Here is a 16,100-nt window from a genome sequence, read left to right as displayed (position 1 = left end):
GCAATTCTTTGACTCTTTCTGAATTGCGTTCAAATGGCACCCTGTAGACCTGCCTCATCCTCAGATTATTTCTGTGCAAGACACGGTCCAGTGTTGATAAGCTTACCCTATCAATATTTTGAAATATCTCATTGTTTTCTATTATTTTTCTTTGTATTTGCCGTAATTTTATGGCGTTATGTTCTAGGACCATGTTCAGGATTTCAGTTCAGTTCAGTTCTGCAATAAAAATAGTAAAATACTGTAAATACTGTGTAGGAATACAAAGTAGGAATACATTTCCAAAACACTTAATAATAATAATGATAATGATAATAATAATAATAATAATAATTCATTTAATCTATATAGCACTTTTCAAGGACCCAAAGTGGCTTACAGAGATAGGTACAAAAAATAGCAATCTAAGAATAACAAAAGCAATAGTGGAGCGTGGAGTAGATAACAGTGGTACAGACAAACAGACAAAACAGGTACAATAGTAGTCGAGAGGTGGGAGGGATGGATTGAAGAGCGGTGGGGGGGGGGGGCTGATGAGTGAGGAGAGAGGAAGGAGAGTGTAGAGGGGCGGGTCAGGCGGAGAGAGCAGGAATGAAGCTGGTTATGGGTAGGGGAGATCATAGGCTTGAGAGAAGAGGTAGGTTTTTAGGCGGGATTTAAATGTGGTAACTGAGGGAGAGTCACGGACTGGTTGGGGGAGAGAGTTCCACAGTTGGGGTGCAGTTCTGGAGAAGGCTCTGTCTCCAAAGGTTTTGAGTCTGGATGGTGGTATAGTCAGAGTGAGAGTGGAGGAGGATCAGAGGGCTCGGGAAGGGCGATGGGGGATAAGGAGGTCAGACAGGTAGGTTGGGTCCAGGTGATGGAGAGCTTTGAAGGTCAGGAGGAGTATTTTGAAGTCAATGCGTTGTTTGATAGGGAGCCAGTGGAGGGTGTAGAGAACGGGGGTGATCTGTTCACAGGACCGGGTGTGAGTGAGGAGGCGAGCAGCAGAGTTTTGGATCGTTTGAAGTCTATGGAGGGAATGAGAGGTGATGCCAGTGGGGATGGAGATGCAGTAGTCAAGACGTGAGGAGATGAAGGTGTGGATAAGGGATTCAGCGGCAGGGGGTGAGAGGCAGTGTCTGATTTTGGCGATGCGGCGGAGGTGGAAGTAGGAGGTCTTGACAGTGGAGCTGACATGGGGATCAAAGGAGAGAGTGGGGTCCAGGATAACGCCAAGGTTGCGTGCCAGGGGGGAGGGAGAGATGATCGAGTTGTCAATGGTGAGTGAGATGGGTCCAGTTTTGTTAAGAGTGGATTTGGTGCCAAAGAGGAGGAGCTCTGTTTTGTCACTGTTGAGTTTGAGGAAGTTCTGAGACAGCCATGTTTTTATTGTAGAGATGCAGGTTTCGATGTGGTTGAGGGGAGGATTTTGGGTGGGTTTGGTGCGAATGTAGATCTGGGTGTCATCAGCAATACAGTGGAAGTCGAGGTTGAGTTTGCGGATGATGTGTCCAAGGGGGAACAGGTAGCAGATGAAAAGAAGGGGGCCGAGGACTGAGCCCTGATGGACCCCCTGCGTAACAGGAGAGAGGGTGGATGTGTTGCCAGAGAGGGAGACAAACTCGTGCCCTCGACACCCTGCTGGCGCAGCCTTTTACAGTTTTTGCCTAATGCTTAAACACTAAAAGTGGTTGCTATGCCCAAAGCATCACAACCTCTATCTTTGGTGACCATGCCCTAAACAAAAGCACCAACCCTGCAAACACAATATATGCTTTGAAGTTCAAACACAGTTCAAAGTTTGAACTGTGTTTGAAATTCTCCAACACACTTTTTGCAAAACGCTACACACTGTTTTTTACCTAAGACACATTGTTCAAAAAGGAAAACTCATGCAATCATTGGGAAAACACATCTATTTAAAATACAAAACACAACTAAAATTGGAATAGCACACAGACTCACACACATGAAAACATTTAAAATCTAATTGTAGACCAGTCAGTCTAAGCCATAGCACTACAAATACACCTGATGTGAGCTCAGCTCCTTTGTGCAAACTTTGGAAACGTGGAGGCAGAAAGAGGAAGAGGGAGAGTAAGAGCAGCAGCAGGTCGAGGAAGAGGACTAAGAAGGAGAGCAGGCAACATTGACACTGCATCACCTCTCCATCCTCGGTCCCTACAAAACAGCACTCATTATTCGCTTTCTGGACACACTTCATGACACAGTAGTCCAGGCGGGCCAGAGCAGCCCCAGTTTGTTGTCTTCTGGGATAATGTCAGTTTCCATCGGGCTGCTCTGGTCCGGGACTGGTTCATCAACCATAATAGATTTATTGCACTCAACTTGCCACCATACACCCCATTTTTTTGAGGCATAGACACCTTTATTTGACAGTAGATAGACAGGAAAGGGGAGAGAGAGGGAGTATGACATGCAGCAAAGGTCCTCTGGCTGGATTTGAACCAGGGTCCACTGCATACGTGGCACATGCTCTAACCACTCGATTACCTGCGTACCCTATACACCCCATTTTTGAATCCAGTTGAGGAGTTCTTTTCAGCATGGCGCTGGAAAGTTTATGACCTTCAGCCACATGCCCGCATGCCTCTTCTACAAGCCATTGAAGAGGCATGCGGCGACTTTGAGGTGAGGTCCATACAGGGTTGGTACGGCATGCAAGGTGATATTTCCCCCGTTGCTTTGCAAGGGAGGACATTGCCTGTGATGTGGATGAGGTGATGTGGCCAAATGCCAACAGGAGACAGGATCCATAGCCTAAATGTCTTCCAATCATTCCCTTACAACACTATGTTTTGTAGATAATTCTAGTTGTACCATGTCTTTTTTTTTTTTTTTTTTTTTTTACTTTTGCAAAAACCTGAGAAACAAAAACAAAATCTGAAGTGTCTCCATTTTGTTTTTTTGTGTCTAGATCAACTGTAGTGGATCAATCTTTCAAAAAAAATAAAATAAAAAATGTATGTGACTTTTAAAGTCAAAAACCATCCAAAGTACTGAATACAGCTGTGTTTTGCATAAAGCAAATCTGTGTATTGTTGCTGCTAGGAAAGAGTGCAAACAAAGGTGCAGGTGTTTACAGTTTTTATTGATTGCTTTGACCTGTTTAAACAAACTGGAATCCACTCAGTTTTCATCATCACTGTCTCAGCAGAGCACAAGACACCTCTTGCAAATGTGTTAACCCTTTCTCATTGAATTGACACATTTTCCCCACCCTTTTGCAGAACAGTTAACACGGATGTCATTCAAGCAGTCCAAACTCCATTGTTTTAGCTATGGTAACCAAACGGAAACCATCTGTTCCTAACTATTAGAAACTACCTACATCAGTATGAAATCACTAAAGCACCTGTTTGACACTCCTAAACACAAATCTTCAATGAGCAATCAGTCTGCAGGCCTTAAAAAGTGCAGCGGCTGTGTTGTTCTTTGCCAACATGGATTGAAGAGGTCTAAGGCAGATGAGAGTGAGAAATAGGTGCAGAGGAATGTCAAGGTTGGATGGCATGCAAGAAGCTTTTTTCCTTGGTTCATTGCAAGAGAGGATAATGAATGTGATGTGGATGAGGCCATGTGGCCCCATCGTCAAGACAGAAGAGACTGAGTATCAATAGTGGCTATTTCTTATACTCTACAGTAATAGATTGTTATACTTTACTGTAATATTTTATATCTTTAACTTCTTTTCTATGTTTTAAAACAGGTCAGTTGCTCAGGAAAATGCTTGCTGTGAAGCTGCAGAAATGTTTTGTGAACTATGAGACTACCAGCTTTCTTATTTTTCTTATACTCTAATAGATTTTATTTTAGTTTCCATGTATTTTGTGTAATATTTACAGTATTTCAGTGTTCAGCCACAGTTCGAAAAAAAGAATCAATGGAATAAAAAAATGCATCAAAGCATTTCTGATTCTGGATTCAATTCTTTGCAAGACGGCAAATTTGACAACAAATGGCACTGGCATGAAAGCTACGTAGAGTAATGGGTCACAATGACAAGCAACGGTGCACTGATTCGCACTGAGTGCTGTATTTTGTATTGTGTTGCCTATTATGTAATGGTTGATTGGAAGAGCTCATACACTTGTTTGCAAGTTGTGTTGATTGAAGGCAAATTTAGCTTTTGTGGCATATTTTAAATGTTTTGGCACGGTAAGAGCCTTTTGCAAACAAAATGAGTCCTTTTGACCATGAGTGCCACTGTTTCGGCCTGTGTGTTAACTGTTTTGAAAATGTGGAGTTTGAGTTGACTGCTGCATCAAAGCAATCAACAAAAACTGTAATGTTTTGATGCTAAAGACAGTTCTGAAATGGGTTTGTTAGGTTTTGTTTCAAGAGTTTCATTTTGCCGTATAAGTTAGGAGTTTGTCTCCATGTGCTGTGTCTTACTCGACCTGTGTGTTAAGTTATGACACAGTGAGCCAAAGTCTGCAACATGTGTGTAAGCATTCGGCAAAAACTGTAACACAAAAGAGGAGCAAATAACACTAGTAACAAAAATGGATCTGTTAGTGAAGTGACTCATATTCATCTCTCAAATGACCTTATAGTTTGTGTCATTGGTTGTCCACCTCGTTGAATTATATCATAGGTTTAAGAATGTATACATCCACAGCCTAAGCAGAAAGCGGACACACAGGGATGTGTAGTGTTGATAACAGAGAGAGATGAAAGGGAAAAGAAAAATAATTAATAAATCAAATATAAAATATAAAACCAGTTACTTAGAGTATTTCCATATAAATCCTGAGTCATTCACAATAGTAATTGATACCACAAGTTTTAACATAAAGGATATCAAACTCAGATCTCTACTATTACTTGCGTTCATGGGGATCAGTCCACTTTGGTGATCTTCTGGTTGTAGAAATCCTCAGCAGCTTCCGGGGAATCAAAGGATTGTCTAATCCCATCCAAATGATAGCGAGCCTGGCTGTAACAAGCTGTATGAGACGTTGGCCTACCGGAGTTTTCTCTTCACTGGATTGAAAGCGGCACGCTGTCTGCTGACCTCTGGGCTCATGTCTGGAAAGATGTACACCTGGTCTCCTTTGTATGTCAGTCGGCCTTCAGTTTTGCCCAGATCCAGTATCTTCTGTCTGTCCGTGTAACAGTGAAGGCGGAGTGTGCAGTGAGCCCGATCTATAACCACCGGGGAGCTTAAGTTGTCGGCTCCAAGCACAGTGGGGAAGAAATCCGCGAGGAATTTGATCATGTTGTCTCCTTCGGCTCCCTCTGTAATGCCGACCAGCCGTAGATTTTGTCTCCTGCTTCTGTTTTCTAGATCTTGTTGAATCGGAACTACTGAACTAAATGTCCAGGTTGGGACTTAGGGAGAATGGTAAGTGTTGGAGATGTGAGAAGGAAAGGGGCACACTTGTACATATGTTCTACGAATGTGAGATGGTGCACAGCCTCTGGGTGGCTGCTATCCAATGTATCAATAAAGTTCTGAAGGTGGAGTTCAGGGAGGGGCCAGCTTTATGTATTCTGGGTATTTTGCAGAGGAAATCCAGCCTATCCACACAAATACGCACATGGGTGAAGCTAGCTCTCGCAACAGGAAACAGGGTAGTCTTGTGACACTGGAAGTCAGAAGAAAAGATCAGTTTTAAGGAATGGAGAGATGAACTAACCAAGATAGCTTCTGTTGCGGAAATTTTCTGCTCTTGGTGAAGAATGAAATAGAGACTTCTTGCCGGCCGACAAAGTTTTATTTTCTTTGCAAAGAAAAGGTCAATCAACATGCGAGCGGTTCAAAATGAAGAAAGACCCTGAACATCAGGAAACTTGAACATTTATGCCTGAGGAAAAAACCCACCCCTTTGGTGTGTTTTGCATCCTTTGTCTGCTGTGAGGTCGGCCCCCCTACTCAGAATGTCTTTTCACACTCTTGCCTTTCACAGGTATCAGCGCCGACATCCTGGAGTGTGATTGAGGGGTCTAATCAACACAATTTAAAATACAAAAGGGTTTGAGTATATCATGAAACTTGAAAATGCAATTACAAGGTCTAGACATTAAAATACACAAATGGGTATCAAACAAAGAGATCTGATGCCTTGGGGGAAAGCAGGGTGTGGAGGCATCTCAAGTAAATAAGGGAATATTAATTTAATATTAATATTAATTGGAAAGTGATGATCATAATGGCTGATACCTGTACACTCCCCCATGCACCTTTTTATCTATGTAGGTTTAAGGAATAGACATGTCATGCAACATTGGTTTGTGATGAATTAAACTGTCAAGAATGTGCATCTTATTTTTACATCATTTATTTTATGACCATGATTATTATTATTATCATTATTATTAATTTTTTAAACGTTTCTTTTACTCATTCTTTTGCTTGTTACTGTCAGGTTTGTTTTATTTTCTTAAAATGTCGACTTAATCTTGTTTGCATTGTTTATATTTGCACACTGGTTGTGCATTGGTATTTGTAATAAAAAGTCAATAAAGAAGTTAAATATATAAAACCTTGTAAAACATTTTTCGAAAAACAAATGAACATGATAAACATTTGTTCAAAGGAACAAACATTCAAAGACAGGAAAAGAGAGACAGAGACTTAAACAGGCAGAGGGAAAAACAGACAGACACATCAGAGAGGCAAACAGATTGATAAACAAATAAGAGACAGAGAGTGAGTCACAGAAAGGGAGACAGAGCATATGTTCGGTTTAATTGTTTACATTTCAATTGTCTAAACAAGTATATGTTAAAAGAAAGTTTGGTAAGAATATGAAATGTGCCGTTAAACATAGGCTGACTGAGTCAACTGAAATGTGGTGTAACTATATATAATACATCAGTTATACTGCATACGGCATTCAGAAATGAAACTAATAACTGTCTTGTTTTAAACTTTTTTCAGAAAACAGACTGAGACAGGCAGAAAGGTAGAGACAAACAGAGAAAGTGAGAAACAGACAGAAAAAAAACAAAGTTTCAAGCTTTCAGGGCATGACATGTTCATGCCCTGCCAAACCCATATGTGTTTCCAAATGCAAAGTCAAACTTCTCCTCGAGCAGTTGGTAAGACACATGTAGTGGCAACTTGATGCAGTTAACACATGTGTTGGCATGAGGGAACATTGATGTAGCCATCATCTCCTTTGTGAAGTAACTAGACAGAAGGAGTTGGGGAAAAGCCCTAGTTGTAAGGGCTTCTCTAATTTGGATGGCCCTTCTTCCTCTGTAAAAACAAAAATATTATTAGTGGTAGTCCAATTAATGTGTATGTGAATCATCTCTAAAGCAATTAACATCAGCTGATACTGAATAAATTGTCCAGTAAGAGAACATAAGAAATAAGCAAAGACAAAAAAGAGGGTATACATAAAGAGTATTTTTATGCCTAATCAGTATTTTTTTACTAAAGTTTTTAACTTAAAACTTCAAATGCTGACAAAGGATAGTTGCTGATATATGAGTCTGAGAACATTTTAATAAATCTGAATTAGATCTAATGGGATTTGAGTGTTTCTGTTACTTCCTGTAAGGCTGGTCCACACTCCAACATAGCTGGCGGTGATAAACTGCAAACTGCTACCTGCAATTAAACAAAAACATGAAGAAGAAGACTGAAGGTTGCTGGAACCTGTCGGACTTGACCACAGCTTTTTGTCATTTCACCTTTATGTTATGGGAGCATTTCAGTAGTGCATGTGAAAGTCTTTCACTTGTTTCCATGAAAGCATTTCAGTAGTGTATATGAGAGCATTTCACTTGTATGTATGAGAGCATTTCACTTGTATGTATAAGAGTGTTTCACTTGTATGTGGGAGAGCGTTTCAGAAGTGTGTGCGTGCAAATCATTTTTCAGTTTTTTATGTGAGAGTATGAATAATGTCCCTGACGGCCCCTCATACATCTCCATCCTGCTCTTTTTATCATTAAGATTGCTCAAACCACCACACACCGAACGCTCACGTTACAATAACATTAACAATGGCTCTGTTCCATTCAAGTGTAATAAATATAATATAGTCCAGTGGTTCTTAAACAGAAAGCATTTAGCAACATCTGGACTGACATGTATTCTCAGCTGTATCTCTTATCAGGGCTACAGGATGGAACAACAAGCAAATGAGCCAGCTACCAACGTGGCAGCAGACCGGCACTAGTGAATAAACCTCTGTCCTGTCTCTGACTGCATTGTCGAGTCATACGGTCTACTGCTAAAAAGATTGTTCTCACAACAGCCAGTTTGGTGTCAGAAAGTAGGGTGAACACAGGTGTTACCAAAAATACTGATTAGGATTCTGTTCCATGTACAAGTCAAGGTGCTGCTATTTTGCATGGTGGCAGACTGATTAAAGCTGTGTTACCCTTCATATTTCATGAGGACATGGCTGCTGTGAAAAAGGTCTATAGCAGGGGATCAGCAAGGTTTACAATCAAAAGAGCCATTTTTGCATTTCCATTTCAATGATGCCATGTTTTGATTCATTTATGAAAAAAAAGAACTAACCTACAGTAAATACAAATACAGTAGCAATACAGACCTATATATACAGAGCTCATTAAGTCTTCCCTCTGTTTGTGAAAAGTAAGTAAAGTAAAGTAAAAAGTAGCAGAAGAGCAGATGATTGGAGGGAATAAGGGCTCAGTAATTCTGTTAGGTGCCAGGCCATGCAATGACTCGTATGCAATCAATACTATTTTGATATTGATTCTATGTTTTACTGGAAGCCATGAAGGGAGGGAAGAATTGGGTTGATATGGGACAGTTGACGAGTATTTCTTAACAACCCCGCTGCTGCAGTTGTCGCCACTTGTAGACGTCCTAATGAGGACTGAGTAATGAAGAGGGAGTTCATGTTTTAGTATAGATTGAAGAACCAGGACTGAATGAGTTTAGTAGTGTGAGGTTTTTCAAAAATCCAAATTCAAATGCTGGCCCAACAGACAACAAAGATTCCTTGATATTGTTAGTGAAGGGCCCAATATTGGGACTGAACTTCTTACTCTAACAATTAGGACTGATCACAACGACCCCAGCGTTATCAGAATTGAGATGGCGGAAATGTTGAGACATCCAATTAGTAAGATTGTTATAAGGTTATGGGGTTAAAACAAGAAGTACAGCTCATAAGAAATGTCACATTAGACCCCACATAAGAGAGGAGCAGAGGAAGACATGTAGTTGTTGATATGAACATTGCAGTATGATATAACCCATTAAAAGCCTTCGAGCCAACCCAGTTCAATAATTCATCAATTGAAATGGCACGATCACTAGGGATGTATATTGATAAGGATTTAGCGATTCCGATGCTTTATCGATTCCTGTTTATCGATCCGGTTCCCAAATAGGCTGAAAAACAAGTAGTAAATGAGTACAGAAAAGAATACAATCTGGTTTAATAATATAAATCTTAATTATTCACTGCTAAGAATAAACAATACGCAAATGAGTCCTCAATAAACAAATAAACAATACTCAAATGAGTAAGATGAGTCCATAATTCAAGTGGCTATTGGCTAAGGATAATCCCATAGAGGAACAAGAGGAACAACAAACAAGGAACGGGCAGGGCAGGGCAGGGCTGATTAAATTAACCTAATTTTTATCATTATCACACGACGTTAGCCAGTTGTTTAATTTTACCTGCTGTGCTAGTGCTCGCACTGGTGCTGCTAAGTGCGTCAAACACACGGCATTGCTGGAGTATAATGCCGTGTTGTGTGGCCAAATGCTTGGACATATTAGTTGTATAACCGCCTTTGGCGCGCAGATCCCTCCTACAGGTATTACAGGTGACGATCCCCAAGGTGTCGTCCTTCTTTGTGAAATTCAGCCAGACTTTGGATCATTTTTGCCGGGACGACATTTCTCCACAGTGCATCGCACATCTTCTTCGCTGTGGTGTCCTTGGGTGGGGGCATCAAATCAAAGGACAAAAACAGACTGAATAAACTCATTAAGAAGGCAGGGTCTGTTGTTGGCCCCTAGCTTGTCACCCTGGAGGGGGTGGTGGAGGACAGGAGGACAGGCTTTTATCAAACTGTGTCTTTAATCAGACTGTGAACTGTTGTCGGACGACGTGCTGTGATTGTGTGAGTTGGACTCTCCATTGCAGTTGCAGTGTTTTTGTTTGATTGGACTCCGTTACCGACAATTAAATGTGGCGTGTTATAAAACCTCCGGGAACCATCACCTTATCCTGGTGGAGAGGTTTGTGTGTCCCAATGAACCTGGGAGCTAGGTTGTCAGGAGCCATTTGCTCCCAGTAGGGTCTCCCAAGGCACATTGGTCTCAGGTGAGGGGCCAGGCTAAGTATGGTTCACAAAGACCCCATGGAAGACAGATGTGTGAGGCGGAGCTCACGGGACCTCCCGGACGGAGGGCCGTGAGCGAGTGCCTGGGGGCCGGGCACAGCCCGAACAACGTGGCATTTCTTCCTCCCCCATCCCGTGGACCCACCATCCGCAGGAGAAACCGCTGGGGTCAGGTAACCCTCTCACCATATAATTCGAAAATATGGTCAATCTTAAAAGTGTCACTTTCGACATAATTATGCTTCTAAATGAACTTTTGACTCAGGTACATTCTCAAAAGTTGCATTTTGGCAAAAGTTTCGCTTTAATGTTGCTTTAAGATACTGTGTGTGTGTCTGTGTGTGTGTGTGTGTGTGTGTGTGCGCGCATGCGTACGTGCGTGTGTGATAGAGATATGTGGCTGTTCTTTTACAAATAATTTTGTTTTGCATTAATCCTCGGTGAGTCAGAATTATGAGGCATTACAGGTGCAAACTGTGTAAACTATCCTGACATTTTAATAAAGCCTCTACATTGAATTAACCGGTAACAAACTGATCGTGAGACACAACCCTTATTGTAAACGTTACCATGTCAACATCCATGATAATTGGTAATACACTAAATATTAAGACAAAGGGTCCTAAACTGGGAAACAGATTATAGTGTATGACTGTTAGTGTTGTTGCCTGATCACTGCCATTTAGTGAATAAACCTCTGTCCTGTCTCTGACTGTATTGTGAAGTCATACGGTCTACTGCTGATAAGTTTGTTCTCACAGCACTCAGTTTGGTGTCAGAAAGTTGGGTGAACACAGGTGATACCAATACTACTAAATAGGATTATGTTCCATGTCCGAGTCACGGTGCTGCTATTTTGCATGGTGGCTCATTAATTAAACCTGTGTTTACCTTCATATTTCATGATGATACTGCTGCTGTGAAAAAGGTCTATAGCAGGGGATAAGCAACGTATATGATCAAAACAGCCTTTTTTGCCCCCGTCCCTCCCCCAAAAAATCTGTCTGGAGCCGCAAAACATATTTGTTTCTTATAATAAATGTATACAGAATAGAAAGTCTTTATTAGCCTATCAAGATTATTAATAGGCCTAAATGAGCATTAGTTATATTTTCACATCATGTGGCTACTCTGCAGACTCAGACTCACACAGACTCAGAGTCTCTGCATGTGACTAACCATCTTCTATAATCTGGCATCACGTCACACACACACACACACACACACACACACACACACACACACACACACACACACACACACACACACATTCCTTGAGCCTAGAGCATATCACACCCACATGTGATAGTGATCACCATTGTTGTTCTGCTAGACACACACACACAATCTTTCATCTTTGTGTTGAATAAAGCCTTTTTATGCTTACAGTATAAGGTACTTGAACTTTGCATTTCCATGTCAATGATGCCATGTTTGTGCATTTATGAAAAAAAAGAACTAGCCTACATTAAATACAAATACAGTAGCAATACAGAACTATATATGCAGAGCTCCTTAAGTCCTCCCTGTGTTTGTGAAAATGTAAAAAATAAAAAGTAGCAAAAGAGCAGATGACTGGAGAGGATGACCGCTAGAATAAGGGCTCAGTAATTCTGTTAGGTCAGGTAATGCAATGCCTCGCATGAAATCAATAACATTTTGATACTGATTATATGTTTTACTGGAAGCCATGAAAGGAGACAAGAATTGGGTTGATATGGGACCGTGACAAGTATTTGTTAACAGCCCAGCTGCTGCAGTTGTCGCCACTTGTAGACACTAGTTTGGCTTTTCGTATAGATTTTAGTATAGATTAAAGAACCAGGCCTGAATGAGTTTAGTGGTGTGAGGTTTTTCAAAAATCTAAATTCAAATGTTGGCCGAACAGACGACTAAGATTCTTAGAGATGGTCTTGATATTGTTAGCGAATTGCCCAATATAGGGACAGACCTCCTTACTATAACAATGAGGACTGATCACAACAAGACACAGACTAAACCCACAAACATCCAGGAGGAGAGAGCTGAACTGATTCGCCTCGCTCATCCTGCACAGCCGTTTTTGCGTAGATGGCAAAAAACACACATGTGACATTCTTTACCACACCTATCAGGTTCTTCTTGTTCCTACAGTGAAATGTTTAAGCCACATTATGTAGAATGTCTGTGTAGATGTCTGTTTTCACATTTGTTGGTGAGAAGTGTAAATCTTCACTGTGCTCATTAAAAATCAAATTTTAGAGGCTGTTCTATGAACAGGATTTGTGATATTGCCAGTACTTTCAAAGCCATGAGATAACCAGCAACTAGTGGTGCAGCAGCAGCAAGAGTCATATAACTGCAGATGTCAGTGCCTTCCCAAAGCTTATTTTAGTCATTTAAAGGAGAAGGAGAAGGAGAAGTCATTTATTAGGAAAAATAACGAGAACATTTGGCACAATATTAACCAGTTGGTGGTGACCAACTCAATATTGTGGCAAAAGTTCACGTTATTTTTCCTACTGACAGCACTCTGTAACCTCCATCAACAGGGATATGAGTTAAAAACAGCCGAAGTTCTCCTTTAATCTGAAGTTTTTTATTGAAAGACTCAATCACATAAATCCAACAAGCAAACTTTAAGAATTAATGGTTTGGTCTACGCTGCTGTTAAAGGTTTTACATTTTAGTCCTTTTTTGGTTCAGTGCAGCTGACCTTATTTACTCAGTAAATAAGGATAAGAAGATGACCAGACCAAAATATAAATCCTGAAAATGAAGCACAATATTTCAACTATGTGTTTAAATCAAAAACTTTATCATCTTGAATGTAGTTCTTGTCCTACTTGTTTTTAATGTATTGTACATTTTTTATTGCAATTTTTATGCCCCTGTAAAGCACTTTGAGTTGCTTGTGTCTGAATTGTGCTATACAAATAAGCGTGCCTTGCCTAGTTGTAAAATCATTTAAAAAAGACTTTTAGAACTACAGAAATTCATATTTTGTTTTAATAGTTTTCATTTTTCCCCTCCTTAAAATTAAGATGCAGTAATGAAGTACAACAAGTGAAAAGGCTTACCCCAAAAGGACAAGAAGAAAGGCAAAAAAGACAAAAATGTGGATCCTTGAGTGGGAGTGCAGCAACTCTTTTGATCATTTATAGGCCAACGTTGACTCAAACCGTAGCGTAACTGAAATACTGCTGTGCATCCAACGTGCTTAATTGTAGGCAACTGGACTTGTTTTTCAGTTTCTTGATATTGATAGTGACAATTGCTCTATTAGAAATCTTCTCATTGTCTCTGCAACCTAAAGACTCAAAGCTACTGTAGATATGTCTACAGAACAGATGTCTGACGAACCAAGCCAAGCCTAGGCCTTTGATATATCTATGTTTACAGACTAAGTGTTTCTGACCTATTTTACGTCTTAGTCCTCTGGCCAAAGGGGAGAGATTCTGCATCACCCCCTTGCTATGTCATTAAACAGATAACCACGTATAGAAGCACTTCCTCCTGAAGCTGTAAGATATAATGGACATACAATAATTGGACAATTGGGGAAGGCAGGTTAGGATCGTCATGGCAGAACTCTGTGAAGACAGATGTGATGTTATGTTGCTCCTCCATGATCATGCTTTATAAACTATCTCAACGTAAGTCATCAGTGTCTCTGAGACTTCTTCATCTCTCCTGAACAGTCAAGTGTGCCGAAATTCCATAACAGTTGGCGTTGTGAAAAGGATCTCAACACAACAAAGACTGGTGAGGTATTTGGACTACAACACATTTTGGTCTTTAATTCAACTCAGTTTAAATTTAACCTGTCCTTCCTCCTTGTGTGAGTTAAGGAATGTAGACAGTGCGGGGCTCACAGCTCCAAGGGACCTTAGAGTGAGCATTCAGCTGTGTGTGTGTCAAAGCTTAGCAGGAGACAAGGCCACTATAGGGACTAAAACGGAGCCTGACTCCTATGTCAGATGGAGGAAGACATCAAAACGTGTACATCTCCTGGTAAGGATAGAGGGATTATTTAGGTAATTTTGGAGACCTAAGGAGTGACAGTAACAGATTTAGTCATTTATGGGAGATGAGCAGGGAGATAGGACGCTGTCTTGACATCTGTTTTAATAAAGATTGCTCTATCATTCCACCCAACCTTGCCACCGCAGAACTCTTTTATCATCAAACTACACATCGACACCTTTGAGGAAGGGAACCCAGAAACTACACTGGTAAGTGCAAAATTCCTTTTTTTTTTGCCCTTGCTATGTCTGAGTTTGACACGATCTAAAAGAATATGTATATTTTGACTGAAATCAATTAAAATTTTACCAAACTAGCTACATTGTGAATATTGGAAATACTCTGAAAAAGTTAAAGCAATTGGTCTGAGTTGGGCTGGAAAGACTGGAAGTAGTGTTTAATCACTCCTGCGGGGAGTATTCTAGGGCAGCATCAATGCTGTGCCTGACACAGAGGGAGCAAACTGTGGGCATAATCTGTAGGAAAGACATTCCAGGGTGTATTTGAGATTCATCTCGATATAACCAAGACCAGGAGGTGACTCTGTGTCTGGTGGGAATGTAAGACCTATAGAGTCTTACATTCCCGACAGACACAGAGTCAACTCAGACCAATTGCTTTAACTTTTTCAGAGTATTTCCAATATTGGTCAGTGACCATAGAGCGATATATAAATGTGCGCACTCCGAAATATTATATTTTTGAGTATCTCAAAACAGCCCTTACAAGTATAAAAGTAACTAACCAATTGCTGGTCAAGACTCATAAATGCACTAGATGCTGTGAAGTGTTTATTAAGCGTTTGTTTGTCAAATGCTTAAAATGTGCTTTGAGCTGTTGGTTTCGCTGGTGTATGATATACACAAGTGTTTTGACTAAGCTGTGACAATGGGTGCTCATCAGTCCAGAACAGTGAAGAATAAGCCAAAATCGGCTCCAAAACTGAATAACAAACTACAGCAAAGTACAAAAGCTAAAGATAAACATGTAGAATGCTCAAGAGAGGCTACTAATTCAGAAAGACATGATTTGAGTTTAGCTCAGCCCAAAACTGACTATGGTGCTATGTTTCCTGTAAGCACGCCTTCAGGAAAGGTTAGCAGAGAAAAAAGATGGGAGTGTGTGTATCCATTCACCATACTGATGAGAGATTGGACAAACTATGCATGGCCATATGATGGATCATTTGAAACTGATAAAATTGAGTTGCTCTGTATGAATGTGAACCCACTGGTTGGTAATCCCACATGGGATTACAACTAGATGGCTAAATGTGTGAAAGAATAGTCTTAAATTGCCGGTGTAGAGCAAGAAAAAAATGAAGAGAAAAGATGTGATTGGTTGTCGGCTGATCTGAAATGCATGATTGAACAAAGTGTTGGCTACATAGCATCTCAAAATGTACATAGATTGGAGAAAAGGTTGGATGTTGGAAAGGCTGATTCTGCCTCAAGATCTCTTCTTCTTGGCCTAACAAGCTGCGTAGAGCTGTAAGCTCCATTCGCAGCAGGCCCAAAGCACTTCTCCTCACTGCAGCGACACAAGGTCCTGCCATTATTCACTCAGCACCAGCAGCTGCAACGCAAAGCTTGCCAGCTAACTACACAATCTGAGAAACACCAAGCAAGTTAGCACCAAGCTGCTATCCTTGCAAAGGAAAGGCCAAAAACAGTAATCAACCTCAATCTGGAAATGGTATTAACCACCAGTGCAGGTATTACAAAAACAGAAATAGAGTTGTGTGTGGATTCTGTGGATACTCAAAGCTACTGTAGATATTTCTACAGTACAGATGT

The 16,100-nt window shown here is 40.6% G+C and overlaps 1 long non-coding RNA gene across 1 annotated transcript; it reads right to left on the bottom strand.

The window, feature by feature from the left end:
* Window positions 1-6,676: 6,676 nt before the first annotated feature.
* LOC115579903 (uncharacterized) lies at window positions 6,677-13,473 on the bottom strand. The gene is made up of 2 exons (XR_003983764.1): window positions 13,359-13,473; window positions 6,677-7,567 (listed from the first exon to the last, which is right to left on the bottom strand). It is a non-coding gene; the product is annotated as an uncharacterized LOC115579903 (long non-coding RNA).
* Window positions 13,474-16,100: the final 2,627 nt, after the last annotated feature.

This window comes from Sparus aurata, chromosome 4 (assembly GCF_900880675.1).
Source record: "Sparus aurata chromosome 4, fSpaAur1.1, whole genome shotgun sequence".
NCBI lineage: Eukaryota > Metazoa > Chordata > Actinopteri > Spariformes > Sparidae > Sparus > Sparus aurata.
Note: the sequence above shows the minus strand (reverse complement) of the source record. Positions and strands in the feature narration are given on the sequence as shown.